This window comes from Halyomorpha halys, unplaced genomic scaffold (assembly GCF_000696795.3).
Source record: "Halyomorpha halys isolate HHAL.00 unplaced genomic scaffold, Hhal_1.1 Scaffold565.1, whole genome shotgun sequence".
NCBI classification, from domain to species: Eukaryota; Metazoa; Arthropoda; class Insecta; order Hemiptera; family Pentatomidae; genus Halyomorpha; species Halyomorpha halys.
In genome coordinates, this window is record NW_027105815.1 from 131751 (window position 1) to 137563 (window position 5813).

Sequence of the window (5813 nt, forward strand, 5' to 3'; positions counted from 1 at the left end):
GTAAATATATACAAATTTATTTTGTCTTATTTCCCAACCCTCTTCTGCTCATATAAGTTAATTTTTTTTCATTTATCTTAAGTATTTCGTCTTATTTGTCTTAACAGTATAAAAATAACAAGCGAAATGCTACAATAGATAATCATGATGTTAAATTTTAATGTTAATAATTATGTAGCATAGTTTGAAATAGGTCCTCCAGTTTGAAATATATTTCCTGGTAAAATTATGGAAAGGATGACACACCGTGACCACGCCCCCTGACTCCATTGGCTGGATTGAGGACTTCCAAACAAGTCACCGTTGTTTGGTCCCGGTCATTGCTGTCTTGACCCCTGGGATTTCCCCTTCCCCCTCCCCCCTGGAACTGCGTCAATCCATTATTAAGAGAAGTGGATAGTTTCCTCCTTAAGATTCATTTTATTAATATTTTCCGGTGATTATTAATAATTTATTTTTAAAATTTTATATCTTTATTCACACCCGACAAAAAATTTAACATAAACAACTTTTAGAATATAATATCATAAGTAATATTAGATTTATTTTTTTTAAACAACTTTATTGAAATTTACAACTGTATATTACATAATACATTTAGTCTTAAATGTATAAATATGGTCTGAGTTAAAATGGAGTGTTACAGGCGTGTAGAACAACTACTCACTAGTAGCACTCTAATGACATTTTACATTAGCTGGTCTCGTGGCCATCTTCTTTTCAGGTGCCTCGGAGGATTGTCAGGAATGGAAGAGGATACAAGGTTAGATACTAGAGGGTTTTAGTGGTTAGGGAGTTTATAATGGAAGGATAATATCAGATTCATTCATAAATACAGAAAACACAAAGCCTTTTTAACTTTTTTGATTGTTTTCCTTATACTCGATTCACAGGTTTGTCACTCGCCGAAAATCCAAGACTTAGTTTTTTTTTTTACTTTTTTCGGCTACTATATTTGATTTACTCTATTTTCATTATAAAAAGGACACACAATAAAGATAAGTGAAATGAAAGGAAACGCAAATATCAACTACGTAGGTTGTAGATGATAAAAATTCATATAAATAGTACTGCATTACCTATAAATCCAATCTTCGTTCAAGCCTTCATGAAATTGCCTGGAGGCAGGTCCAATCCCAAGTACCAAACTATCAACTACTAAAACTACCAAATACCAAACTATCAACTACTACAACTACCAATTACCAAACTATCAACTACTACAACTATCAACAACTACAACTACCAATTACCAAACTATCAACTACTACAACTACCAAGTACCAAACTATCAACTACTACAACTATCAAGTACCAAAAAGTGGTTCTGGCCAAAATGTTGGTAGTAATAAATACTTGTCACTAATTATGTTACTTGTTTGTGTTGTTCATTGATCGCACCCCCAACTATCGTCTCCTCATATATAATCCTATATTTAATTTTCTCCATACATAATTTCATTAACATATTTGATTAATGACTCAATTAATTATGTATTATATCTCTCCAACTATTTCATACAGATTACTGTATAAGTAATTTTAATTGAAAATATTAATTGATATAAAACTTTCAATTAATTAATATACATTCCCGAAATCTAGCAATAGATTTTTTTCATCAGGAATTTAATATATATAATATATACAATTGATTATTTTACAACGGATTTTTTTGTTTTTTAATTTTACATTACTCTTAAAAATATATAAATTAAAAAAAATTACATTCAAAAAGATACATCCTTCAAACTATCAACTACTATGTATTTTTTATAGCCCTGAAGAAGACCTACAAAGTGGGGTAAAACGTCAGCAAATAAATTATTGAAAATTATTTTTTTTCTAACCTTGCTTCCTCTTCCATTCCTGACAATCCTCCGAGGCGCCTGAAAAGAAGTTGGCCTCGTGACCTTATACTGTAAACTGTATTTAGAGTTCTACTAAAAGCCTCCAGGCCGTCTAATGTAGAAATGTTATTAGAGTGCTAATAATTGGTAGTCTATCTACAAGCCTATATTATACCACCATAATCTAACATCAAATTTACTAGATGCATGTTTATGTAAAGCCAGTTGTAAATGTCAATAAACATATAATCTAATCTAAAAACTATGGGGCTCAAAAAAAGATACATCCTCCGCCTTTTAACTACTTTGTATCTTTTATAGCCCAGAAAAGTAAGCAATAAGCAAATAAATAGTTGAAAACTATTTTTTGTTCCTTTTTGACCCCACTCCGATCATATCCTTTATATAAAGGTAAAATTTATTATTTCTTTAACAAAGTTAAAATCAATTTTTTTTTCTCAGTACCTCTTCCACTTGAATGACTAGATATTCAAATTTTCTCGCCATTTTATCAGTATTAACTCTTAGTACAAGAACAAAGAGAAGGAAAAAGTCAGTTATTTCACTCCAATTATTGATTACTTAATTGAATATAATAATATAATTACTAGTAAAAACTGATGAGTCTGCCAAGTTAGGTAGGGGAATAGAAAATGGCGGCTGTTTCAAAGCTATAAAAAAACTAATTTTTCATTCGGAGCTCTATATCTTAAAAGTCGAAACAACACAAAAAAACCTAAGAGAACGTCATTTAAAGAAGAGTAAATTTGCTAAAATATGAGCCCTAATAGAATTATTTACGTTAAATAGTTTTCGAGATATAGCTTTTTAAAAAGTAATATTTCATAAAAATGTTGTATGGAACGTACAGAAAGTTCAGTAGATAGTGAATTTATTTTGAAAACTTTATATCTCCAAAACCATTTGACGTACAGATGTCTATTAGCATTCAGATTAAAGCTAGTTTAATGAACTATAAAGTAGTTTATGATGTTTATTTTCGTAGGAATAGTAGTTTACATGAAATTCGCTAAAATAAATTGATTTATAGTTGTTCGGACAAATTTTCATTTGCCATATTTATATTCATGTGTGAATATCATAAAAACTACTACCCCTACGAAGATAAGTGTCATAAACTACTTTATAGTAAGTTAAATTTCCTTTATTTTGAGTGTTAGCAGACATATGTGCGTCTTATGGGTCTAGAGATATATTTTTTCAAAAATCCTACATTTTATACGAACAACTAGAAATTAACATTTTATGAATTTATTTTGTCAAATATCATAAAAACTCCTACAAGGATAAACATAATTAACTATTTTGTAGTAAATTTAACTAGCTTTAATTTGAGTGCTGGCAGACATCTGTCTGTTTCTGAAATGGAGTTTTTCATAAATCAAACATATTGTCCGAACAACTATTAATTAATTCATTTTAGCAAATATCGTGAAAACTACTATTCCTACGAAGGTAAAGGTTATAAACATCTTTTTAGTCCATTAAATTATCTTTAATTTGAGTGCTAATAGACATCTGTACGTCACATAGTTCCTGAGAAATAGATTTTTTAAAATAAATTAACTAACTACTAATCTTTCAGTAGATTTTTAAGAAATTTTGCTTTTTAACAAGCTACATCTTGAAAAATATTTAACGTAAATAACTCTATTATGGGTCATATTTTAGAAAATTTACTATTCTTTAATGACGTTCTTTTAGGTTTTCTTGTGTTCCTCTTTTTTAAGATACAGAGCTCCGAATGAAAAATTAATCTTTTTTTAAGGTTTTGAAACAGCCGCCATTTTTATTCCCCCTACCTATACTTGGCAGACTCATCAATTTTGACTAGTAATTATATCTAGTTTTCATAACAGTGGTCAAAAATTGGGGTGAGATTACTGCCTATTTTTTCTTCCCGGCTCTTGTACTGTATGGTTTGACTGTACCGGGTGTGACTCTGGCTGACTCTCTAAAACTCTGGTTTATTTTGAATGTTCTAATGAAGGCATCTATTGAGGTTGAAGGTTGCCAAGGCCAGTGGAAGCGTTGACTCATACACAAGTTCTCTCCACACCTGATCAAACCGACGGGAATTTGTTATTCTAATCCGAGCTGCACAAAGGAGACATTAGTCATCAATTCTCAGCAACTGAGTTCTCCTGAAGGACGATCGGAGGAAAATATGTTTTTGCAAATTTAACATGGCTGATTTATGAGCAAATTATCTTCTCATTTGTTTCGTTTATTGATAAACAGAGATATTTACCTTAGTATATAAACTCTTTATTAATTAGTTCATATTATTTCATTTATTATATTTGATGATGATTAATAATCCACCAATTACATTAAAAGTAATTGGACATCAATAATAATGACACATAGACATTCAGATTTTAGAGACGCTAAATTCAATTCATGTACAACAATTAATTCTCCTACTGATATGATGAATAACAGCGCAAGTTTGGAGACTATTATACGACATAAAAATGTATTAAAATTATAATAAAGAAAGGAAAGGTTTTAATAAAAAAATATTTATTCCAGCAATTAAGAAGACATAGACATTAGAAAAAACATCCTTCTGAGTGCAATTTTAACAACAAAACATGAATAACAAAAAATAAAAAAATAAATAACAAGTGAGTGATTTAAACCAACAATATGTTAAAAAAGAAACCGAACAATAATATCAAACTGTAGCATTGATCACATGCTAATCAACTGAGCTCCTTCCAGTGTAGCCCATCGTACATAGTTGCAAACAGCTCTCCAATAAGAGCCTTTTAATAAACTGAGCAATTCCTCTCTAGAGCATGTCCGCTGTCTAAAATATTTTATTATAATTTTACTATACCTGTGACAGGTTGTCAAGGAGTGAATGCTATCTTACTTTTCTTCGGAGTTACAGACCGGCAGTTATCAATATTATCAAGCATCCACGGTTTCATACTTATATGAGGAGAAGATGGTTGGGCGGGGGTGCGCTAAAAATAAAACACAAATAAGTTGATGTTACTCATTTCATCGTGCCAACGTTTCGGCTAGAGTTTCTAGCCTCCATCAGGGCTAAGAACAGATAAAAAAATAAAATATAAACAGAATGACATAAAGTGAATAATTTTACAGAATGGAATTAATAAAATGGAGTGATGAGAGAAGTGGATAATAAAATGTATACATAGGTAAAATAACATACTTAAGGAAATAAAATAAAAGTGAAGTTATATAATGCAAAGAAGTATGAATATATTAGTTATTAATAATTTAAAAATTGAAATATGGAAAGAAAAAGGAAAATTAAGAGAAAGAAAATATATGTAACCGTAATAATTGATAAAGAGGCAAAATATAAGTAAATACAAGCTTTTATAATTAAATTGAGTAATTCTAAATTGCCAATCCATTACAAAAGACTGATCTACATGACTATTATAAGGCCTATCTGGACATACGGGGTTGAGCTTTTGGGCTCCACTAAACCATCAAATTCCTCCCGAACCCAATCCTTACAGTCCAAAATCCTTAATGCTCCTTACTTTGTCACAAATCAAGTCATCCTCAATGTTCCGTATGTTGCCGATTTGGCAAGAACTAGATACCATTCCTTCCATGATAAACTTCTCAACCACCCAAATCCACTTGTTTCTAACCTGGCTTTCCTTCATTACTTAACAATCCTCCTAGGCGTCTGAAAAGAAGATGACCTCGAGATCTGCTCCTCTAGAAATGCTATTGGAGTTGTATCAGTGGGTAGATTCTCCCATATTTTTATCATGTCACTATGTCACCTACAGCAAATTTACTTGTTGTATATATGTGTATACAGTTGTAAATAACAATAAATAAATTATTAAAAAAAAATTGAGTAATTCCTTTCTACGCCGGAAAATTGTTACTTGATATTAAAATTTAAAAATCAGCTTTCTCATAATTTCTTTTTTGTTTTAAATT